The sequence below is a fragment of the Dendrobates tinctorius genome, unplaced genomic scaffold, assembly GCF_039654945.1.
Source record: "Dendrobates tinctorius isolate UK_male_01 unplaced genomic scaffold, ASM3965494v1 ptg000254l, whole genome shotgun sequence".
NCBI lineage: Eukaryota > Metazoa > Chordata > Amphibia > Anura > Dendrobatidae > Dendrobates > Dendrobates tinctorius.
In genome coordinates, this window is record NW_027361921.1 from 25,282,261 (window position 1) to 25,308,393 (window position 26,133).

Here is a 26,133-nt window from a genome sequence, read left to right on the forward strand (position 1 = left end):
ACTTGGCCATCTGCTGGACATCTAATCCTAACCTGTGTGATACTGATTGCTGAGCTGTGTATCTAATCCTCTCCTGTGTGATACTGTCTGCTGATCCGTGTATCTAATCCTATCCCGTGTGATACTGACTGCTGATCCGTGTATCTAATCCTATCCCGTGTGATACTGACTGCTGAGCCGTGCATCTAATCCTATCCCATGTGATACTGACTGCTGAGCCGTGTATCTAAACCTATCCAGTGTCATACTGCTCTCCTGAAATACTCTGTGCTGCTGTCACCCTGCTGGATTTATGTGTGAACTACATGGTGGTATTGTGTATGAACTCTATGGCGGTATTATGTGTGAAGTATATGGTGGTATTATGTGAGAACACTATGGCAGTACTATCTGCTAAAAGGGGACCCATTCTAGGGTGGTTCTGGCTGAGCACCTGCACATGGGTCAGGGGTAATAGTTAGGTGCAGTCAGGGGAGGGCTGGTGAGGCAGCTGAAGAGAGGGGTCTCATTTTTATCGCTACTGAATGGCTACATTTCCCCCCATCCTGCTTCCCAGCGTCACCCCAGACTGTGCCTATCGCCTCGCTTTCACACATCGCCAGGACAGGATCTGAGGAGGGCAATGTGGTCTTTGCATGCAAAGTCTGTATCAGAACAGGCCATCAATCAGCAGAAATGTTTCCTGGATTTTGTGGTGCTCTCACCCTGCTCCTCCCCATATATCTCCCTCTGTGCCCCCCATAGACCAGCACACTGCTCTCCTGAAATACTCTGTGCTGCTGTCACCCTGCTCCCAGAATCCTTGCTGCCTGCCATGCTCAGTGACCAGAGACCCCATTCCTCTCCTCAGATCCTGTCCTGGCGATGTGTGAAAGCGAGGCGACAGGAGCCTGATGTATGGTGGAAGGAGCAGGGTGACAGCAGCACAGAGTATTTTAGAAGTGCAGTGTGCTGGTCTATGGGGGCACCCTGTTCGGTGCCAGGGATTGTACATAGAGTGCTGTGTTTTATACACATGGATGGACTGTCTGCTCCACAGAAATCAAGGACACATTTCTGCTGATTGATGGCCTGTTCTGATCCAGACTTCGCATGCAAAGACAGTCAGTAACTTTGCAGGCCCCATCAAAATGGCTGCTCACTGTGTTCCTAGATGTCATCCTCTCTTTTAACTTAGCAAACACCCAGAAGGGGAGTAGAGGAGTGACATCACACCCATGTCAGCAGATTCTGCCCATAATTACTGCAGCGCAGTAATGTGAGCTAGTTGTACACTAGGTTTTTGTGCCAAATTTCAGTAGCTGCTCCCCCTAGTGTTAACAAGTGGAAATGCCAAACTTTTTAAAATTATTTTTCATATTTTGCAAAATTAAAATGAAATGATAATATTTTTTAAGAAAATGTAAACATTAAGTCTTTACATTTTTTCAATTGCTGAAAAAAAATTTTTTGGATGGCACCTTCCCTTTAAGCAAGGAAAACTCTTTAACACCTTCACGCCACAGCCCTTTTTCGTTTTTGCATTTGTTTATTGCTCCCCTTCTTCCCAGACCCATAACTGTTTTATTTTTCTCTCAATATGGCCGTGTAAGGGCGGGACAAGTTGCACTTTTGAACTACACCATTGGTTTTACCATGTTGTGTACTCGAAAACAGGAAAAATTCCAAGTCCGGTGAAATTGTAAAAAAAAGTGCAATTCCACAACTGTTTTTGGGATTTTTTTTTACCATATTCACCAAATGCTAAAACTAACCTGCCATTGATTATGATTCTCTAGGTCTTTACGAGTTCATAGATATGTATAGGCTGTTTTTTATTTAAATAGTGAAAAAAAATCCAAAGTTTGTTAAAAAAAAAATTGTCACATTCCGAGACCCATAGCTTTTCCATTTTTTGTGATCTCTGGTTGGGTAAGGGCTTATTTTTTGAATTCAGAGCTGATATTCTTAATTATACCATTTTAGTGTGGATGCAATCTTTTGATTGCCCATTATTTCATTTTAATCAATGTTGCGGCGACCAAAAAACATAATTCTGGCATTTTGACTTTTGTTTTTTCACTACTCCATTTACCGATCGGATTCATTCTTTTTAGTGCTTGAGAGATCAGGTGATTTTGAACGTGGCGATACCAAATATGTGTATTTTTTATGGTTTTATTTTGAATGGGGCAAATGGAGGGTGATTTGAAGTTTTATATTTTTTAAATTTTTTAGCATTTATAAATCTTTTTTCCTTTTTACTTTTTGCATGCTTCAATAGTTTCCATGGGAGACTAGAAGCTGTGATTACCCAATAGCCTCTGCCACACACAGGCAATGATCAGATTGCCTGTATGTAGCAGAAATGCTGACTTGCTATGAGCGCCGACCACCAGGTGATGCTCATAGCAATCTGGCAATGACAACTATAGAGGTCCGCTGGAGACCTCTGGTTGTCATGCCAACCCATCGGTGACCCGTGTTCATGTGAAGGGTTCACTGATGGGTGGGGTTAATGACGTGCTTCCGGCATGATCACATTAAATGCCACTGTCAGCAAATGACAGCGGCATTTATCGGGTTAACAGCAGCGGGAGGATCATGATTCCACCTGTGGCTGTTAGGGGCACATGTCAGCTTTTCAAAACAGCTGATGTGCTGGGAAAGATGTGGGCTCAGCGCTGGAGCCCACATCAAAGTGTGGTACACGACATGCATGGTACAAGTACGGTGCATGTCGTGAGGGGGTTAAAGCTGTCTCATAAATCATTGAGTCCAACAATTATCAACCCACTTGATTGCTTTTCACATAAAAAATATTACTAACAAAAGAAGCCAGGTGGCTTTTACAGACACGAGCGCAGCGTGCAGCAAGTTTCAATGAAAAAATCAATTATGTCTATTTTCTTTTGATTCTGTAATATAAGTTTTGACTGTTTCATTTTTATGTTGATGTATGTTAATTGTCATGTCATTTTAGTTCACTTGTTTAGTTGCACAAATGGTATTAAGGATTCCCCAGCTGTAGATTTGATTGCATGTAATTAGGGGAGTGTTTTGGTCTTTTTTAGACTTGCTTCTTTCAAACCATTTAGAAGCGCAGTGTGTGCGCGAAACAGTCGTCGTCCGGCACTTTTCCACTCCATGTTCATCTGCATATTTTTACCAATAAAGGATGGTGAGCGCCTTTTTGCCAATTTTTTCCCTGTTCAGGATCCAGGACTTTTACTCTGCTGTTTTTCTGTGTCAAGGCACCTGTCATGATCCGAGGTGGATCTGACAAGTAAATGGACAAAGTGAACTTTTTTTCCTTTGGCTTGGTGCCAAAGTGGTGTGATTGCCCCCGGTGGCCATTAGAATTATTGCACTGCGGTGTCGTTCATTCTAAGCTGCCCCGGTGGTGGTGAGTGGTAGTGCACTTTAGTTTCTTCGGTTTAATGTGCACGTAATTATAAAACAGGTGTGATGTTCTATAAAAGAGTGTCAGGTGTGCTTGATCACGGTTGGTGATATTGATAGTTCGTCATTTGGGAAGCAAGCCTGGGTGATGAAGGAGCTGAATGAGAGTCCTGGGCAGCCCAGCCAGAGGGGTTGAATCAACTATGGAGTCTACAAGGAGTGCTGGCATGGATTGGTGGAGTTCAACGATGTGGTCTGCAAGAAGGGGTGGCATGGCGTGGTGGAGTCCCAGTTTATGGTGTCAGCAGGAAGTGCTTGCATGGCTTGGTGGAGTGGCGACTATGGTGAGAGCTGCACTCAGCATGCTGGACTTGGTTGCTGAAAACTGGACTCAAGAATGCTGGACTTGTTTTCTCTGGTTAATGGTCATGTGTTAATATGCACTTACATTGTGCATACACGTTAGCTTACTTTTCTCAGTTCAGATTTGTTTTTTATTCATTTCATTGTGCATTCAGTGCATATATGGGTGTGACCGCCCTCTTTCTGAGCTGGGAAAGCCATCCAGTCTGGCCTAAGCTGTTACTAGTGGTTCAGCCGCTCGATCCTTATTCACATTCACGTCACTTGGTAAGTGAAAAGGTTTTAAATACTAGAGTAGAGACTGTCCCACAAGGTTTGCCGTGACGTGGCGGGATGGCTTGTACATTATTTTGATCAAAATTATGTTTACTAAATACCCTTATTATTATTTGCAGTATATTTTTTACTTTTTAGTTCAGGATATTTGTGTTTTTTGCTTTTTGTTTTCTCTGTATATATAACGTGTATTACCTAAATTCGCCAGTTGGAGGTTGTGTATCCAGCTGCACGTTTTATTATTTAAATTTGCCCTACTGGAGGTGGTGTATCCAGGGTCACGCGTGTCATGGGTTCACGTTGCGGTACTCGCTGCGACCAGACACACGTGACCGTGACATTATCACCAACCATACTTTTTTTTTCTGGTGAGCCCTGGCCATGTGGAGACCTGTGAGTAATTGCTGCCGGGCCTCACTGAGGTGAGTGAGAAGCTGCATGGTGTGAAGCAGTTCCAGCAGCAGTATTCAGGGTCTGGTGCCTTTCCTTGGGCTCAACCAGAAAATCAAATGGTGGCTGCGGTCTGGCAAAAAGCCCCTAGAGTCGCTGCTGGGGAGCGGGACTTGCTCATGCATGCGGAGGTACCCAGGCAGGTGGGAAGAGTTGGTGCCCCACGGAGCTGCCTGGTATTCCCCGAGGTGAAGGGGTACATCCCTGTGGTGAGCAGACTGATGTATAGTCCGCGGCACTCACGCCAAATCTTCCATACCATTGAAGAAGCCGCCCCTCCTGGTCGTGTGGAGGCAACCGGAGAGTGTATTTTTCCTCCATATTCCTGTGGCTCTGGCAAAGTGCCCCCTAGAGTCGCTCCTGGGGAGCGGGACTTGTTCATACAGGTGGACGTACCCAGACAGGAGGGTGGAGTTGGTGATCCCCATGGTGCTGTCTGGGGTTCCCTGAGGTCAAGGGGTACGTCCCTGTAGTGAGCAGACTGGTGTTATAGTCCGCGGGGCTGACGCCAAATCTTCTATACCACCGAAAAGGCCGCCCCCTCCTGGTCGTTTAGAGGAAGGCGACCAGCGAGTGTATATTTCCTCCATATTCCTGTCCCCTTCTCCTCCAGGTGTGAGCGGCAGGTGTGCTGAGGGGGAGTAGGGACAAATCTCAACCCTCGCCATTAGCCAACCCTGGAGGCGCAGACCTCATGGTGAAAGGGTTGGAGGGTGGTGTCCCTTGTTGAATAGCGGGGGTGTGAGTGTGGTTACACAGGGGGACGCCTCTGTTGTCGAGTCCAGAATGAGTTCACCAAAATATGACAAACGAATGTGTGGCAATAAACGTTCAGGTCCGGACCTGTGTGTGAACGAGCTTGTATGGGTGGCCACCAAAAAACATCTTGTGGAAGTGTGTTGTGGAGTCTGATCAGCTCATAGCAAACATACACATACATAAACTCATTCCCCAGGTCAGCGGTGTGGAGATGAGTGGTGCCTCCAGAACATGTATTGCCAATACCAGCGGTGCGTTTGTCATAAACCTGAAGTTTCAGGTGGTGGTGGGGTGAACCCAGGATCTGGGCGTCCCCGCTGTAGGTGTTTCCCTTATGAGAAGTGGTCTTGAGGGTCCAGAGGCCCCTCATTAAGGAGGGGGTACTGCCACGATCCAAGGTGGATCTGACAAGTAAATGGACAAAGTGAACTTTTTTCCTTTGGCTTGGTGCCAAAGTGGTGTGATTGCCCCCGGTGGCCATTAGAATTATTGCACTGTGGTGTCGTTCATTCTAAGTTGCCTCGGTGGTGGTGAGCAGTAGTGCACTTTAGTTTCTTTGGTTTAATGTGCACGTAATTATAAAACAGGTGTGATGCTCTATAAAAGAGTGTCAGGTGTGTTTGAACACGGTTGGCGATATTGATAGTTCGTCATTTGGGAAGCAAGTCTGGGTGATGAAGGAGCTGAATGAGAGTCCTGGGCAGCCCAGCCAGAGGGGTTGAGTCAACTATGGAGTCTGCAAGGAGTGCTGGCATGGATTGGTGGAGTTCAACGATGTGGTCTGCAAGAAGGGCCGGCATGGCGTGGTGGAGTCGCAGTTTATAGTGTCAGCAGGAAGTGCTTGCATGGCTTGGTGGAGTGGCGACTATGGTGAGAGTTGCACTCAGCATGCTGGACTTGGTTGCTGAAAACTGGACTCAAGCATGCTGGACTTATTGGCAGAAAAGTTGGACTCAAGCATGCTGGACTTTTTGGCAGAGGCTGGACTCATTGGTGGGACTCTGTTGCTGGACAGCTGCAACTGGTGGTGGACTCTGCTCCAAGACTGCACTAGGGTGATGGATCCGGTTATGGTGATGGATCCGGTTGGAGGAGAAGATGCATGCAGGTGGTGGGCTCTGTTGCTAGTAGCGTACGCAGCAGAGAAAAGCTAAGTAGTGTTCCCCCTGTATTGTCATTTTCCCTTATGTGTGTTTAGTGCAGTGGTGGGATTAGTTTCCGCACCAATCAATTCCCTAGTGAGGGTTTAGGTGCAGGGCGAATCAAGGTTTGAGGTACGCGTGCGTCGCCTGGTGCAGAACCGGCATAGGGAACGTTAGGAGTGCAGGGACACTGGCTCAGGGGAGTACAGGAGGTCTCCACGTCTCTATTCCCTATCGCAGGGCCCACTATTGTTATTGTTACCCAGGTTTCCAATTTATTATTTAAATTCGCCTTACTGGAGGTGGGGTTTCCAGACTACTGTGTATAAATAACGTGTATTACCTAAATTCGCCAGTTGGAGGCGGTGTATCCAGCTGCATGTTTTATTTAAATTCGCCCTATTGGAGGCGGTGTATCCAGGGTCACGCGTGTCATGGGTTCGCCTTGCGGTACTCGCTGCGTCCAGACACACGTGACCGTGACAGCACCTATATGTCCTGATCCAGGTGTCATACTGCAAGTCTCAGGAATGTTGCAGCAGTGCTTGTCAGTTCCCCTTTTGCACATGTGATTCTTCAGTGGTTTACAGCCAGGGCAGTAGCATTAGCACCGCTCCTGGTTGTAAACTATTTAACCCCCAGATATGGATTATGCCGTGGGACTGTTAGCTGGACAGGTATGGCATATTGTTGTTTTTTTATTTTCTATTTATTACAGGAGATCGAGGGCATTGTTTGGATTTAGCAGAAGAATAAAGATGGCAAAACTGTGTGTTCTATTGTTTCATTAAAATACTTTATTCTGCATATGTGTGTGTTTATTTTAACCCTTTACAAACTTTAGGATTAGTAATGGATAGGTGACGAATTGACACCTCTCCATTACTAAGCAAGGCTTAATGTCACCTTACAATACAAAGGTGACATCAACCCCTTACTACCCCATATGTAACCCACTACAGGGCAGTGGGGAGAGAGAGGCTAAGTGCCGGAATTGGCGCATCTTACAGATACACCTTTTCTTGGGTGGCTGGGGCATATGATTGTAGTCGGGGGGGAGGCAATAACCATGGTCCCTCTCTAGGCTATTATTATCTGCCCTCAGTCACTGGCTTTCCCTCTCTGGTGCAGAAAATTGCACGGGAGCCCATGCTAGTTTTTTCCGTGAATACATTCTTACACACACATGCTGCTAACGTTATTAGTCACTGAGATATATAAATCTAACTGTTCTGCATGGGTTTACTTCATGTAAACCATGTCTCCTATCCTGTCGGGTTCTGCAATGTTTTTACAGAAGCCAACAAATGAATTATCGGCTATTCTGCTCTCTATGAAATATAAAGATATATATATACATATATATGTGTCACTGACATATATATACTCGTGTATAAGCTGAGATTTTCAGCCCATTTTTTTGGGCTGAAAGTCCCCCTCTCGGGTTATACACGAGTGATATACCTGGGGGTCGGCGGGAGGAGGGGGAGCAGGGATGTCAGAGATCATACTTGCCTCCCCTGGCGCTGTCTCTTTGCAGCCCCCCGCTTCTCCACGGTCTCCCTTCTTGCCTTCAGCGGTCACATAGTGCCGCTCATTACACTCATGAATATGCACATATTCATGAGTGTAATGAGCAGTATCACGTGACCGCTGAAGGCAGGAAGGGAGACGGTGGAGAAGCGGGGCTGCCGCTGCAGAGACCACACCAGGGGAGGTAAGTATAGCGATAGTCATTTGTCTGGGGTGTCCATTGCTGCTCACCGCTGTCTGCTGCATCCTCTGTCTGTGAAGGTTTAGGCAGCAGGGGGCGCGGTGATGTGGTTAGTGTGCGCTGTGCCCTCTGCTGCCTGAATGTCACTGACAGACGACATGGTAAACAGCGGTGAGCAGCGATGGCCCCCAGACAGGTGAGGTCCTGAGCAGGAGAGGTGAGTACGGCATTTTTTTTGCAGCAGCATATGGGGGCATAACATATATGGAGCATTTTATGGGGGCAGCATATGGGGGCATATCCTATGGAGCAGCATATGGGTGCATATTCTATGGGGCAGCATATGGGGCATATCCTATGGTGCAGCATATGGGGGCATATCCTATGGGGGCATATCCTATGGGGCAGCATATGGAGGCATAGTCTATGGGGCAGCATATGGGGGCATAGTCTATGGGGCAGCATATGGGGGCATATCCTATGGAGCAGCATATGGGGGCATAGTCTATAAGACAGCATATGGGGGCATATTCTATGGGGAAGAATATGGGGGCATAATCTATGGAGCAGCGTATGGGGCAAATTCTATGGAGCAGCATATGGGGTATAATCTATGGAACATTTTATGGGGCTGTTATGAATGGGTCACCGAGGAGGAGAGCAGGTCAGGTCCAGGCTAAGCCACAGAAAACCAGAGAGGTTGATACCTAAGCAGATTGCAGACCCCTGATCCTATCCACACAACTAGCAGTAGCCATGGAGCGTACTTACGATGATCCTAGACGCCTGGGCACAGTCGGAGAGCTAACTAAGCCTAAAACAAGAAAGGGGAAATCTAACTGCCCCAAAGCAGACCCCAAAGGAATAGATAGCCCCCAAACATATAATGTCGGTGACACAAGATGAAAACACAAACACAGGCAGGAAAATAGACTGAGCAAATGATGGGCCCACACTGACTAGACAGGACAGGAAAGGAAAGACACTGTCTGCAATCATGCCAAAAACCCTGCAAAAAGTCCAACACATCTGATGCAAAAAATTCTGAAGTCACATGACTTCACCCCCACTATATCAGCACTCTGGTATATTCTGAAAGCAGAGCAAAAAGAGACCAATCTAAAGGGATAAAACAAGCTGGCACAAGCAGTAACATATGGGCGATGATTCAGCACAGCCCCAGCCAGAGTTGGCTGACCCGCACCAAGAAGAGAGAGACAAAACCAGATCAAATGCAAACAGAATAGCAAATAAACCACTTAGCTGAACATGCAGGGACAGAGCTGGAGAAATCAGACCTCAGGAGTAACTGGAAGCAAATCACCAGCAGGGATAGAGGAAGTCAGCTGTCTTAAATCCCAATCTGAAACCCCAGATCTCCAATCAACATCATCATTATCATGTGGCAAGCCTCTGTCAATCAGATCAGCTCCATTACCTCCAGTAACCACCAGAGGGAGCCCAGAAAGAGAACTCGCAACCCCTCTGTCGATCTGACCAGCTCCACTACCTTTAGTAATAACCAGAGGGAGGCCAGAAAGCGAATTTACAACAGGAGGCATAATCTATGGAGCATCTTATGGGGGCATAATCTATGGAGCATCTTATGGGGCCATAACCTTTATGGAGCATTATATGAGGTGTATTTTGTATGGAGCATCTTATGGGGCCCACCATGAACTGTATGGAGTATTACATGGGGTCCTGATTCAATATGGATATTCAAAAACATTTAACCTACTGATGTCTCAATTAATTTTACTTTTATTGGTATCTATTTTCATTTTTGAAATTTACCAGTAGCTGCTGCATTTTCCACCCTAGGCTTATACGCAAGTAAATACGTTTTCCCAGTTTTTTGTGGCAAAATTAGGAGGGTCGGCTTATACACGGGTCGGCTTATACACAAGTATATACATATATATTATATACACACCCCTATCCTATGTGTATATTTCTACTCTACCTATTCTGTTGTAAGCGGTCAGTGTGATTTTACTGTACACCGCACTGAATTGCCAGCTTTTCAAAGGACACCGGTGCGTATTTCTTGCAAGTCACACTGATGGTCCGTGTGGTGTGCGAGTTTTTCTTGCACCCATAGACTTGCATTGGCGAGTCTTGGCCGCTATACGGTGCAAATTGTAGCATGCTGCGATTTAACTCGCACGTAAAATACGGCCGAGAAGAAATATGGTGATGGCAGTTGCCCCATAGATTGACAGTGGTCCGAGTGCTATGCAATTTTTTTTCTCGCATAGCACTCGTTCGTATTCCTCTCTAGTATGACTCCAGCCTAAGGCCTCTTTCACACATCAGGTTTTCGCCGTCAGGCGCGATCCGGCACTTTTGACAAAAACCGGATCCGGCAAAATGCAATGCCGGATCCGGTTTCCCCCCCTTTGACTTGCATTAGCGCCGGATCGGGCCGGATGACCATGCGTTTCATCCGGTTTTCGCCGGATCCGGCAATGTGTCGCAATCCGGCGTCTGGAAAAAACGGCTACTGTAACATTTTTTGTCTCCGGCGAAAAAGCCGGACACGCCGGATCCGGCGTGTCCGGCTTTATCACACAATGAAAGCCTATGAGCGCCGCAATGCGCCGGATCCGGTTTTTTGGGTCTGAGCATGCTCAGTAGCTCTGCCCACAAGACACATATATAAAAGCATGACAGTGGGACCCTCAGCCACACCCAACATGCCACCCAAGACAGCAACCAGGCGCAGGAGAAGGCAGGAGACCACTGCAGCACCATCAGCACCACCACCACCCCAAATGGAGCAGCATGCTGAACAACGGGAGGGGAGTCCAGCAGCAGATGAGAGAAGGTAATTATCAAATCCCCCATTCCTAAAAACTAGGGCCATGGAATATCAAGATATTCATTGGCCCTTTGTTTCTCTTTATTCAACAGCCGCCCAAGAGATGCAGCAGCAGCACTGGCAGCACTGGCAGCACTGGCAGCAGCAACAGCACCACCCACAGCCATGGAGTCTGGCCAGCAAGAGGACAGCACATCTTCTTCTGGGAGCCCTCCCTCGCATCGTCAGCGTTTGACGGTAAGTTTTTTTTTCCAAAACCCATCATCTCTGTAATATATGTCTATTCATTGCCTTTTATTTCAAAACAGGAATCACAAGATGAAGAGGAGCTCCCAGAAGAAGAAGGAAGGGGTGGACAGACACCTGGAGTGGGCTCACAATTGGTAAGTTTTTTGCATCAAACACAGAAACACAACATCACACTGCACACAACACATAGAAAACAATGTTCTGCAGACCACACACAGCAAACAAATGCCAACATCCAAACACATAAATTTTTTCCTTTTCTTCTCTAGTCTTCCCAATCTGGTGCTCGGCCAAGAGGTCCTCGCAGTGCCTCCCAGGGTCGTCGGCGACAGCAATGCGGCGGTCACCAGCGTGTAAGTATAATATTTAAGTGAAATTTTGGTACACTTTTTATTTCATGTCTTAAGTGTGGTGACTAATTTTGCTATTTTTCTCTTTTACTTTAACAGCCTTCACAGCGTGCTCCCAACTCAAACGGTGAGGATGGAGGAATTGATGTTGACCACCTCATCGATCTCGTCAGAGAAAGGGAGCCGCTATGGAATATGGCTGACCGCCGCCATGCTGACCTGATCTTTACCCGACGACTCTGGGAGGAAATCTGTTCGCTCCTTGTGGACCGCTGGGAGGACCTCGATGCTCGGGCCCAGATTTAAGAGCGTAAGTATATACAGTACCGGTTGCTTGATGTAAACCAGTGTTTCCCGAACTCCAGTCCTCGTGGTCCCCACCGATCATGTGTTCAGGATTTCTATTTACTATGGAAATCCTGAAAACATGACCCCTGGGGACCATGAGGACTGGAGTTTGGGAAACACTGATGTTGTATACTAACCACTTTGTCCTTTCTCGTTTCAGGGGACAGAATTGTGAAGCGGTGGCGGTCTGTGAGGGATCGTTTCAAGAAGGAGTTCAATAAAGAGATGCGGGCCCCGAGTGGATCTGGAGGACGCAGGCGCAAGTACAAGTACGCACGAGCCCTGTCGTTCCTCCGGGATACAATGATCACCAGAAGGTAAATATTACACACCACATGTGAAAAAAAAATGTTTAGATGTAACAATTTTTTTTCAGCCTGGGCCATGCCATGTCACTATTTTAATTGTTTTTTTTTTCTCTTTATTCCACAGCACGGTGAGCAGCACTCGGGAGCCTGCACGATTGGACCCTACTGAGGCGATCCCTGAGGAGACCGGCACCGAGGGACACTTCGACCGCCCCGGTACATCTGCACCTTCCCAGCCTTCCCACACATTCGACCCATCTGTCCCATCCACCAGCACAGGAGCATCGTGGCCGCCTACATTACAAGAAGCTGCTGGTGAGGAGATCGCTTTCCCTTTACCCCACTCTTCTGCCCCTGCCACCTCTAGTACACCTGCGGGTACTGGGCGGCAGCGGCAGAGGGGTCAGGAAAAGACTTATGCGCCAGAGTTCTTGCATCTGAATGCATCTTTCCAGAACTGTCTAAAAGTCTTGTCAGAGCAAATCTCCGCAGGCTTTCAGCAGATCAACTCCAGCATTCTGGAGGTGAAGACACTTCTGCAAACCATGCATTCAGAAGCAAGATCTTCGCCAAACCACACCTTTTTCAGGTTTGTTGTGGAGCGCATGGCAACGCTCTCTCCTACCCAGCAGATGCATGTAATGCATTCATGCCACGGTGCTCTCCAGCACGTTACCTCCCAACCTCCTCCTCCCACCCCAGTAGTTCCTCCACCTGCACCCCCTCCAGCCACTTTCCATCCTCCCCCTCCTATTACATACCAGCCTCCTCCCCAGTACCAGCAACCTCCCCAGTACCAGCAACCTCCCCAGTACCAGACATCTCCCCACTTCCAGCAACCTGCCCCGTACCAAACTCCTTCCCCGTACCAAACTCCTTCCCCATACAACTTGCCATCAACATCATCTGCTCCTACAGTCCCTGCCCAACCCTCCACTCCACCGCCCACCACCTCTTCTGCCTCCCACATGTCCACCCATTCTGTAGCTTTTTCCACACCTTCACCTCTAACTGTTCCTTCCCCACCACGATCCCAGTCCTCTCTCCACACTTCCAGTGTCGAAGTGTCCCGCAGCCCCTCCAGCAGTATTTCCACCCCACACTACACAGATTTATAATGTGTTTTTTAATAAAAATGGTCATTTGGTTTAAAACATTTATTAAAAAAGTTTTTTTCACTTTAAAAACATTTTACAAAAAAAAAATATTTTAAATAAAAGTTAAATTATCGTTTTACAATGGTTGTCTGTCATTTCTTTCTGCGGCGAACTATGTTTAAAAAAAAGGTTAAATACAGGGTATTTCAAAGGTAAAAAGGTATTCAAAACCAGGTATATAACTGTGGGTAAATTTTAGCTTTTTGCCACAGTTGTGCTCCTGGTTGTGTTTGAAGCAAAGTATTTCACCTAAAAAGTTGTGTTTATTGTTGGTGATTTCCTAACAATTTACACAACTTTTGTTAAAAGGTGAAATACTTTGCATAAAACACAACCAGGTACACACCTGTGGCCTAAAGGTAAAAATAGTAAGACCATGACAAGATAGCCAACTTTGGTTGGCAAAGGTATATACTGTTGGTACAGAAGGTACACAAGTTTGGTTAAGGGCACAAATCTTTCACACTCTGTCATCCTGCCAGTGTACTCTGCCTTGAGGTGACATAAAGTATAGTGCAAAATTGTCCCTCATTACTGAAACCGTCACAGAACTTCTAGTGGTAATGTCATGGTAATCTTGCAAGGTGGTTTCTTCAGAGGTGTCCTCAATTGAAATGGGTTCCTTGCAGATAACAAAATTGTGGAATACCACGCAAGCTTTGATCACCTCGTCCACAGTTTCTGTCTTGAGGTTGATCGCAGTCAATAGGACCCGCCATTTGGCTGTCAGAATACCAAAGGTACATTCAACCATTCTTCTTGCTCTTGTGAGGCGGTAATTAAAAATGCGTTTTGTTCTTGACAATCCTCTGCTACCGTACGGTTTCAAAAGGTGTTCTGACAGCTGGAAGGCTTCATCCCCTACACAGACAAATGGCATAGGTGGACCAGATGTTTGCGGCAGCGGTCTAGGGGGTGGGAACTGGAAGGTGTTTCCATACAGTTTACACCCCATGGCAGACAGTTTGAAAACTTGAGAGTCATTGGAGCGGCCATAGGCCCAATATCAACAGCAATAAATTTGTATTCCGCGTCAGCGATGGCCATGAGGACAATTGAAAAATATTTCTTGTAATTGAAATATTCCGATCCCGATCCGGCTGGCTTTACAATGCGGATATGTTTCCCGTCCACAGCGCCCAAGCAGTTCGGAAACTGACATATCTGTAGAAACTTTTCTGAAATTTCAATCCACCTCTCTGTTGTGGGCTCTGGTAAAAACTCTTCAGCTAAGGAGTCCCACAGTGCATGGCATGTGTACTTCACTATTCCAGATATGGTTGAAATCCCGAGTCTGTACTGGAAATGCAGTGACGAAAGGGATTCTCCAGTTGCAAGAAATCTGTGGGGAATTAAAAAACAATCAATTAGTTTAAAATCACAGCATTACATGCCAAAACTCAGCTATAACACTTGGAGATACAAACTACCACCAACAAGATTGCAGTGAAAGTGTGCTCTGATGCGAGCATATCCAATAAATGTGGCTTACCTTAAAGTCACCATCAGACGCTCTGCGGGTGAAACAGAGAAGCGGCAATAGGTGTCCGATTTTCTTATGAGGTGTGCAATGCGCTCAACCAAATAATCAAAATTCTCCATTTTCATCCGAACATATCAAAAAAATGTATCCGGGTTTCATCTAAGGTCCATACAGAGTGTAGAATAGACCCCACGCGTCATTCTCTTTGCTGTGATGGGGTGGATCCACAAACGTCGCCTACGATGCCTGATGCGCTGCTGTCTCGCTCTCTCCTTCTCCAGAACAATCACCCTCAAACGATTCGCCTCCGCTGTAAAATCCGCCAAATTCTTCAATATATTTCCAATCACAACATCCATCTTCGCCAGTAACTTGCTCTTCTCTCCAACCTGCACTTTCTCCTTTACAACCTGTCAAAGAAGGGCTGTAGGAACACGCTATATATAGTTTTTCAGTAGCCAATCCCTTTCGGAAGGCCACAAGGGGCGATTTTAAAAACCGGATCTGGCGTAATCCGCCGAAAAACGGATCGAAAACCGGATGAACCGGATGAGACGGATCCAGTTTTGGCTGTCAAGAGCAAGACGGATCCGGCAGAAAACCGGATCCGTCACATCCGGTTTTACTTAACATTTGCCGGATCCGGCGCTCCGGCACGACGCCGGAACGCGCCTGACGCCGAAAACCTGATGTGTGAAAGTAGCCTAAGTCATCAGATTTTTGCAGATATATTGTAATTCTGTAACATAGGAAATTGTAAATGGTCTTGTAAATAATAGCTGCTGCTGTAGAAAACAGATTGGATGACTAGTGAGTAAGAAATTGTTCCATCTTTCTGAACGAAGCGCTGAACAATTATTTTTATCATCGCATGAACCTTCTCTTAGGGTAGGATCACACAACTTTTTTCTCCACATACTAGAAAAATGGTCAAATTATTATTTTCAGACTCTGATCGAAGTTTGATCAGAGTGGCATCAGTTTCTCTCAGATGTGGAGAGAGAAAAAAAAGGGTCTCTATAGTCTCCATTCTATCAGTCCATGAAAATCAGACTGCACTGAGATGTCACCCAAGTGATTTTGTGCACTGACTTTTCTGTGGAGCACTCAGTCTGAGGAAAAAATCAGACATGTGGACAGACTAGAAGAATATCATAGGTACGAGAAGAGCGTTATCCATGAAAACCATGGAAAGCGCTCGTCTGAGAAAATCAGTCGTATGTACAAGCCCTTAGGCTGTGTGCACACGCTGCGGAAAAGGTGCGGATTCATCCGCGCGGATTTTGTACAATCCGCAGGTGAAACCGCAGGTCAAAAGACCTGCGGTTTTACCTGCGGATTGCTCTGCGGTTTTGCCCTGCGGTTTTTCATCTCCTCAATGGAGGAGATGGCAAACCGCAGGAGAATCCGCAGAAAGAATTGACATGTCAATTCTTTCTGCGGATTGAAAACCGCAGATAATCCGCGCGGAAAATTCCGCACCGTCTGCACTGCGGTTTTTGATTCCCATAGGGAATCATTGTACTGTACACCGCAGCAAAAACTGCTGCGGGTCCGCAGCGGCCAAAACCGCTGCGGAACCGCAGCAAAATCCGCAGCGTGTGCACACAGCCTAAAGGAAAGAGCAGGAGCTAAAGCATGCAATAACTGTTTGAATGGGCAGAAGGGAGAAGATCTGCTACTTATATTTTTGCATTGCTCCCCAAAAAATGTGTTAAAATGCAAAGTATTGGCAACAGTTCAGTGCTCATTCACCTATGCTCTTCAAACCTAATGCTTGGTCTCTGCTGTGCTGGGAGATGAGGTCACTGGGGAAGCACATGAGACTACACAGCTTTGTTAACGACCAGAGCTAGTTTTGGTTTTAAAATTTCATTTTTTGCTCTCCTTCTTCCCAGAGCCATAACGTTTTTATTTTTAGGTCAGAATGGCCATTTGAGGGCTTGTTTTTGTGCGAGACGAGTTGTACTTTTGAACATCACCATTGGTTTTACCATGTTGTATACTTGAAAATGGGAAAAAAAATTCCAAGTGCAAAAAAAAGTGCAATCCAACACTTTTTTTTTTTCACCATGTTTACTAAATGCTAAAACTGACCTGTCATGATTCTCCATGTCATTATGAGTTCATAGACACCAAACATGTCTAGGCTCTTTTTTAATTAAGTGGTAAAAAAAAATCCAAAATTTGTTTTAAAAATTTGCGCCATTTTCCGATACCCGTAGCGTCTCCATTTTTCCTGATCTTGAGTTGGGTGAGTGCTTACTTTTTGCGTGCTGAGCTGATGTTTTTAATGATACCATTTTGGTGCAGATATGATCTTTTGATCTCTCGTTATTGCATTTTAATGCAATGTTGCAGCGATAAAACAAACTGTAACTCTGGGGTTTTGATTTTTTCTCGTTACGCCGTTTAGTTATCAGGTGAATTCTTTTTTTATATTGATAGCTCGGGTGACTCTGAACAGGGCGATATGAAATATGTGTGTGCTTGATTTTTCTTTGTTTTATTTTGAATGGGGCGAAAGGGAGGTGATTTGAACTTTTGTTTTTTCTCCTTTTTTTAATATTTTTAAAAACTTTTTTTTTACTTTTGGCATGCCTCAATAGTCTCTACGGTAGATTAGAAGATGTCATAACCCGATCGGCTCTGCTACATACAGGCGATAAGCAGATCACCTGTATGTAGCAGAATTGCTGACTTGCTTTGAACGCCGACCACCGGGTGGCGTTCATAACAATGCGACAGTGACAACCATAGAGGTCTCCAGGAGACCTCTGGTTGTCATGCCGATCCATCAGTGACCCGCGATCACATGTCGGGGGTCACCAATGGGCAGATTTCTGGCGCAATTGCCGGAATTTCATGTTAAATGTCGCTATCAGAGTTTGACACAGGCATTTAACAGGTTAATAGCCGCGGGTGGATCGCGATCCCACCCGCGGCTGTTCTGGGCACATGTCAGCTGTTCAAAACAGCTGACATGTCCCGGGAAAGATGTGGGCTTACCACCAGTGCCCACATCAAAGGGAGGGAGTCCGACATCGGCGGAAATTTATGCCAGATGTTGGAAAGGGTTTAAAGTAAGATGGGTGTGTTTTTTAGAATAACTTTTGAGGACACACATTTGTTTTGTTAATAGAATAATTCTGACATTGTAAATAGAAAGTGCTCTTCCTGTGTTAGGGTATGTTCATATGTTGTGTTCTTGACACATTTTCCCATTTGTTTTTGCAAAGAAAAACACCACATTTTTACTGTCCCAGCAAAGTGAATGAGATATTTTAAATATTTTAAATCTTTATGCACACACTGCTCATTTTTTCTTTGCAGATTTGAAGCAGTTTCTGCAGCATGTCAATTCTTTCAGCATTTTTGCAGTTTTTTTTCACTCATTCAAATGCATTAAAAATGTGCGCAGCATTTTTCATGCCAAAAACATTTCTGCAGCGGATACTTGATGTGTGCACATACACTTTAAGGCCGGTTTCACATGTCAGTGTCTCCGGTATGTGTAGTGACTGTTTTCTCACATACCGGAGACACTAAGACCATGTGTCCATGTGCAAAACACGCAGACATGTCCGTTTTCACCTGGACACACAGGCCGCAAAAGGTGCCGCACATGTGCACGGATGGCCGCCGGGGAATTAGCGCTACTGTAAGCCACTGTTCCCCGGTGGCTGGTGATGAACAGGACTGTCTTTATTCTCCCCTGCTCTGCCAGCGAGCAGAGGAGAATGAATAAATTAAAAACTGACCTGCTGAGACCTCAGTACCATGGAACAATGCAAGTGATGAGGTCACGGCAGTTCAAGCTCTGTCACAGTGACCTCATCACTTGCATTCTCCAATGGTTCAGAGGTCACAGCAGGTCAGTTTTTCATTCATTCATTCTCCTCTGATCATGGCAGAGCAGGGGAGAATGGATGACAGCCGGTTTCAGCACCAGCCACCTAGGGACAGCTGCTTACATATCGCTACTTCCCCGGCAGCCGTCTGTGTGGTACTGATGAGGCACACGGGTGGCACACGATATCTCTGGTACTGGTTTTTACAGTACCGGAAATATCAGGACTTGTGAAACCACCCTAAGGGAAATGTTCAGGTTAGCAATTCTTATAAGTTGGCAAGCATGGTATGTGATAAAAACAGTCCATGCACCATGCAGGACAACTCCTTAGGGCTTAAACTAAACATTTCACTGCTAAAGTAAGAACAGTATTGATTAGAAAATGCTACTCACGTTTACTACAGGATCAAATGCTGCAAATGTCATTCAAGATATATACAACTTAAGGCTGGGATCACATATGCAAGAAACTCGGACGAGTCTCGCATCATAATACCCGGCACTGCGGAGAGGATCGTGTGGCTGCATAGAAAGACATGAAACCACACGCTCTGTTCCCGAGTGCCGGTGGCATTGCTAGGTATTAAAATGCAAGACTCGTCCAAGTTTCTCACATATGTGATCCCGGCCGAAAAATCTTAACCATTTTCTGCAAATTATACTATAAGATTCTCTTACCGCTGTCCATGAGTAAACATAGCCATCAACATTAATATTGGCACAACATAGATGACCACTTCTTTGAGGACTTTGTTTAGCATAGTGTTAGTCCTATGAGCTGATACAATCTATGGAATGGGGAAAAGTAAAGAAAAATAAATATTAAGCCCCCTTTTTTCATTTAAGAATGTCTGTAATTCCCTGAAAAAAATTCTGATTGCTCGTTAATAGGTAAAATCACTGATTTGTACACTCCCCGACATTTCTCCAAAGTGTCCCAAGAGCCGTTTTTCAAAACAACAATGCTGAGCCAAAAGTTGCACATGCTACTGTGAGCAGCCTGTATAGCCTTAAAGGGAACCTGTCACCCCCCCCAGGCATTTTTATGTAAAAGAGCCACCTTGTGCAGCACTAATGCTGCATTCTGTCAAGGTGGCTCTTTTGTTTAGGGTTCCTTCCACCGCAGAAATTATCTTTTTTAAAATTTGTCAGACATGCCTGATATTTGACAGGGGGGCAGGTCTTTCCCCATCTGACAGAGACGCCTCACATCCATCACTCATGTCTTCCTGCATTGTTTGCTCCACCTCCACGTCGTTCTTTGCAAATCCTGGCGCCTGCGTTGTACTATGTATTCTTGAGCATGCGCAGTTACCGCTGCCCGTCCTCTCTCATGACTTTCTGGCCTTCCTATCGCGCCTGCATGGACACGCAGCCAGAGATCCCACCCCACAGTCGCTTATGGTTTATTCACACTGTGGGGCTGGGAATCTCGGGCATGCACAGTACGTATCTGCGGCTCTCCGACTCCCGGAAAATTCAGCTTTGGGGCTTTTAGAGGGGAGGATGCGATGCCACGGCAATAATGGATGACCTGACAATTCCAACTATGACGCTGCAATGTAGGAAAGAGGCGGAGGGATTTCCAGGAGTCGGAGAGTCGCAGATAACTACTGCGCATGCCCAAGATTCCCAGCCCCGCATGCCCAAGGATACATAGTACAGCGCAGGCACCAGGATTTGAAAAGAAGGATGTGGAGGCAGAGCAAACAATGCAGGAAGACATGAGTGATGGATGTGAGGCGTCTCTGTCAGATGGGGAAAGACCTGTCCCCCTGTCAAATATCAGGTATGTCTGACCAATTTTAAAAACGATTATTTCTGCGGTGGAAGGTATCCTAACCCCTTCCTGACATCCGACATACTATCCCGTCCACGGTACCCGGGCCCGTATGACCGTGGACGGGATAGTACGTCTACCGCGATCAGCGGCGCCCACGTGGTGAGCGCCGCTGATCGCGGCCGGGTGTCAGCTGATTATCACAGCTGACACCCGGCACAATGTGTCAGGGGCGGTCACGGACCGCCCCTGACACGTTAACCCCTTGCACACCGCGATCAAACATGATCGCGGTGTACCGGGAGTTAAAGGGAGGCATCGGCAGGGAGGGGGCTCCCTCCGTGCTTCCCTGAGCCCCCCACGGCAGCGCAATGTGCAGCGCTGCTGCGGGGGGCTCCTTTCCTCCAGGCCCCCGAATCCAAGATTGGGACGGGGGCCTTCGGGGGCCTGCAGGAAGCTGGCTTCCTCAGTGCCTTCAAAGCGCAGGCATGAGGAAGCCTTCGGCACTGCCTGTGACAGATCGCTGATCTGTCACAGTGATCTGTGATGTGACAGATCAGCGATCTGTCACAGGACAGTGATGTCCCACCTGGGACTATGTAATAAAGTAAAAAAAAAATTAAAAAAATGTAAAAATAAATGTAAAAAAATCGCCAAATAAATTAGTAAAAAAAAAAAAATATTCCCCAATAAATTCATTTTTTGAAAATAATAAAAATAAAAACAATAAAAGTACACATATTAGGTATCGCCGCGTCCATAACGACCTGCCCTATAAAACTGTCCCATTAGTTAACCCCTTTAGCGAACCCCTTAAAAAATAAAAATAAAAAACGAAGCAGAAAATAATGATTTATTATCATACCGCCAAACAAAAAGTGTAATAACGCACGATCAAAAAGACGCATATAAATATCCATGGTACCGCTGAAAATGTCATCTTGTCCCGCAAAAAACGAGCCACCACACAGCATCATCAGCGAAAAAATAAAAAAGTTATAGCTCGCAGAATAAAGCGATGCAAAAATAATTATTTTTTATATAAAATAGTTTTCATTGCATAAAACCGACAAAACATAAAAAAACGACCTAAATGAGGTATCGCTGTAACCGTACTGACCCAAAGAATAAAACCGCTTTATCAATTTTACCGCACGCGGAACGGTGTAAACGCACCCCCCCAAAAGAAATTCATGAAACGCTGGTTTTTGTTCATTCTGCGTCCCAAAAATCGGAATAAAAAGCGATCAAAAAATGTCACGTGCCCGAAAATGGTACCGATAAAAACGTCATCTCGTTTTGCAAAAAATAAGACCTCGCATGACTCGGTGGGTCAAAATACGGAAAAATTATAGCTCTCAATATGTGGTGATGCAAAAACTATTTTTACAATAAAAAGCGTCTTTTAGCGTGCGACAGCTGCCAAACATAAAAACTGCCATAAATAGTAAATCAAACCCCCCGTTATCACCCCCTTAGTTAGGGAAAAATAATAAAATAAAAAAAATGTATTTATTTCCATTTTTCCATTAGGGTTAGGGTTAGGGCTAGGGTTAGGGCTAGGGTTAGGGCTGAGATTAGGGTTAGGGGTGTGTTGGGGTTCGGGTTGGAGTTAGAATTGGGGGTTTCCACTGTTTGGGCACATCAGGGGCTATCCAAATGCAACATTGCGTCTGATCTCAATTTCAGCCAATTCTGAGTTGAAAAAGTCATATGGTGCTCCTTCCCTTCCAAGCTCTGCCATGCGCCCAAACAGTGTTTTACCCCCACATGTAGGGTATCAGCCTACTCAGGACAAATTGCAAAACAATTTTTGGGGTCCAATTTCTCCTGTTACCCTTAGAAAAATAAAAAATTGGGGGCAAAAATATCATTTTTGTGGAAAAAAATGATTTTTTTATTTTCACGTCCGAGCGTTATAAACTTCTGTGAAGCACTTGGGGGTTCAAAGTGCTCACCACACATCTAGATAAGTTCCGTGAGGGGGTCTAGTGTCCAAAATGGGGTCACTTGTGGGGAGTTTCAATAGTTTAGGTACATCAGGGGCTCTCCAAAGGCAACATGACACCCGCAGACCATTCCATCAAAGTCTGCATTCCAAAACGTCAATACTTCCCTTCCGAGCCCCGACGTGTGTCCATACAGTAGTTTTCTCCCACATATGGGGTGTCAGCGTACTCATGACAAATTGGACAATAACTTTTGGGGTCCAATTTCTCCTGTTACCCTTGGGAAAATGAAAAAATTGGGGACTAATTGATCATGTTGGTGGAAAAAATACGATTTTTTTATTTTCATGCCCGGGCATTATAAACTTCTGTGAAGCCCTTGGGGGTTCAAAGTGCTCACCACAGATCTAGATAAGTTCCATAGGGGTTCTCGTTTCCAAAATGGGGTCATTTGTGGGTGTTTCCACTGTTTAGGTACATTAGGGGCTCTCCAAAGGCAACATGACACCCGCAGACCATTCCATCAAAGTCTGCATTCCAAAACGTCACTACTTCCCTTCCGAGCCCTGACGTGTGTCCATACAGTAGTTTTCTCCCACATATGGGGTGTCAGCGTACTCAGGACAAATTGGACAACAACTTTTGGGGTTCAATTTCTCCTGTTACCCTTGGGAAAATAAAAAAATTGGGGACTAATTGATCATGTTTGTGGAAAAAATACGATTTTTTTATTTTCATGCCCTGGCATTATAAACTTCTGTGAAGCCCTTGGGGGTTCAAAGTGCTCACCTCACATCTAGATAAGTTCCTTAGGGGGTCTAGTTTCCAAAATGGTGTCATTTGTGGGGGTTTCCACTGTTTAGGTACATCAGGGGTTTTCCAATCGCGACATGGTGTCCGATCTCAATTCCAGCCAAAAACGTCAAATGGCGCTGCTTCCCTTCCGAGCTCTGCCATGCGCCCAAATAGTGGTTTACCCCCACATGTGGGGTATCAGCGTACTCAGGACAAATTGCACAATAACTTTTAGGGTGCTGTTACCCTTGGAAAAATAAGAATTGAGGGTGAAAAGATCATTTTTGTGGAAAAAATATGATTTTTTAATTGTACGGCTTTATGTTATAAACTTCTGTGAAGCCCTTGGGGGTTCAAAGTTCTCACCACACATCTAGATAAGTTCCTTAGGGGGTCTAGTTTCTAAAATGGTGTCATTTGTGGGGGGTTTCCACTGTTTTGGTACATCAGGGGTTTTCCAATCGCGACATGATGTCCGATCTCAATTCCAGCCAAAAACGTCAAATGGCGCTGCTTCCCTTCCGAGCTCTGCCATGCGCCCAAATAGTGGTTTACCCCCACATGTGGGGTATCAGCATACTCAGGACAAATTGCACAATAACTTTTAGGGTCCTGTTACCCTTGGGAAAATAAAAATTGGGGTGAAAAGATCATTTTTGTGGGAAAAATATGATTTTTTAATTGTACCGCTGTACGTTATAAACTTCTGTAAAGCCCTTGTGGGTTCAAAGTTCTCACCACATATCTAGATAAGTTCCTTGGGGGGTCTAGTTTCCAAAATGGGGTCACTTGTAGGGGGTTTCCACTGTTTAGGTACATCAGGGACTCTCCAAACGTGACATGGCGTCCGATCTGAATTCCAGCCAATTTTGCATTGAAAAAGTCAAACGGCGCTCCTTCCATTCTGAGCTCTGCCATGCGCTGAAATAGTCGTTCCCCCCCACAAATCAGGTATCAGCGTACTCAGGACAAATTGCACAATAACTTTTGCAGTCCAATTTCTCCTGTTACCCTTGGTAAAATAAAAAAAATTGAACCTGAAGTATTTTTTTTGTGAAAAAAAGTTAGATGTTCATTTCTTTTTAAATATTCAAAAAAATTCCTGTGATGCACCTAATGGGTTAATAAACTTCTTGAATGTGGTTTTGAGCACCTTAAGGGGTTCAGTTTTTAGAATGGTGTCACTTTTGGGTATTTTCTATCATATAGACCCCTCAAAGTGGCTTCAAATGTGATGTGGTCCTAAAAATAAAATGGTGTTGTAAAAATGAGAAATCGCTGGTCAACTTTTAACCCTTATAACTTCCTAACAAAAAAAAATTTTGGTTCCAAAATTGTGCTGATGTAAAGTAAACATGTGGGAAATGTTACTTATCAAGTTTTTTGTGTGCCGTATCTCTATGATTTAAGGGCATAAAAATTCAAAGTTGGAAAATTGCAAAATTTTCAAAATTTTTGCCAAATTTCCATTTTTTTCACAAATAAACGCAAGTTATTTGAATGAAATTTTACCACTATCATGAAGTACAATATATCACGAGAAAACAATGTCAGAATCACCGGGATCCATGGAAGCGTTCCAGAGTTATGACCTCATAAAGGTACAGTGGTCAGAATTGTAAAAATTGGCCCGGTCATGAACGTGCAAACCACCCTTGGGGGTGAAGGGGCTAAATAAAAGAGCCACCTTGACATAATGCAGCATTAGTGCTGCACAATTTGGCTCTTTTACTTAAAAACGCCTGGGGGGGTGACAGGTTCCCTTTAATGTGCTACCATGGCTTGCAGTATCTCTATATTTGTCTTCCTTTGAGCAAATCTGGAATATCATGTATCTGTAATTGCAAAGGGAGCTGCCAGCATTGAATCTTTATGATTTGTGTGATCATGTGCATTCTGCTTGGCAGAATATTCCTCAGACAACCATTAGTAATGTCATTGATAGCATGTCAAGGTGTATAAGTGTGAGGATTTCTGTGTGTGGTGCAAATAATTGTTGCACAAGAAATCGTGATTTTTTTTGAATATTTGTTTACATTATTTCATCATTTGCACATCATCTTTAATAAATGTCTATTAATCCTGTGATTTGCATAATGCCATGAATTTTCTGTCTTTGTGTTGCAATTTCATCCTTGAGGAGTATATATCTTGCAGCAATCATTTGTATTTAAATCCTTTGTGGTGTAGTAACCACTGTGTCTGCTAGGGGGCGCTGTGTGGAGGTTCCAGGAGAAAGGATGAATGTCAGAATATTGAATGGCCGTTAGGTATCTCAAAGTGGGTGGCTTTGAGATGGAGACTTATAGGTGTGTGATCAGCAAGGTCTTTGCTGAGATGCTGATTGAATATGAGAGGGAGAAGTCTCCAGGTAACTAGAGAGTTGGGGGGCCTGGTTACCTAGAAACCCACTCAGGGGGTGTGTTTAAAGCACGGTTGTAAAGAGTGTGAAAATGCCTGAAGGACCTGTGATGAGGTCAGAGTCATGTGACCCAGTGGGCGTGGCTATGAACGATATAATATGGCCAGGGTGAGTCACAAGTGGTGAATGCAGAGACCTGGTTGGTCCAGAGCGGAAGGTCCCGTGCGCAGGATTGTCTCCTGGCTAACAGCCTGTGTGTGGCTGTGTGTGTAATGGCTGCCAGAGCTTGAGAGTTCCCTGGAGGGATATGGACGTCTGCAGCCTGAATGGAGGAACCATGTGGAGAACCTGACGTGGGTGAGATAAATGAGGCTAGAAAGCCTCCTAAGCATAACCTGTATGATCACAGGCTTAACAGAGGTAAGCTCTGTAATGGACGCTATGCTGTGATGAACTTTTTGTTGATTGCTTTGGATTATGCTACGGATATGAACTGTATAGTGCTGCTGTGGGTCTATGATGGTGAATAACCCGCAAGGACTATGTTTTGAGTTTATGGAAAACCTGTGCTGGATCTGGTTTTGTTCGCT

At 45.2% G+C, this 26,133-nt stretch overlaps 1 long non-coding RNA gene and 1 pseudogene across 2 annotated transcripts in view; one reads left to right on the plus strand and one right to left on the minus strand.

Moving 5' to 3' along the window:
• LOC141067759 (carboxypeptidase O-like) overlaps positions 1-26,133 on the minus strand; it is a 1,273,696-nt pseudogene that overhangs the window by 264,468 nt on the left and 983,095 nt on the right.
• The window catches only part of LOC141067761 (uncharacterized), a 108,018-nt gene that overhangs the window by 14,914 nt on the left and 66,971 nt on the right, over positions 1-26,133 (plus strand). The window contains exon 1 of one of the 2 annotated variants that reach the window (XR_012226477.1): positions 25,608-25,900. The exons of the other annotated variant lie outside the window; for it this stretch is intronic. This is a non-coding gene — a long non-coding RNA (uncharacterized lncRNA). Of the gene's footprint in view, positions 1-25,607; positions 25,901-26,133 lie in introns of those variants that run through there. 2 annotated transcript variants of the gene reach the window in all.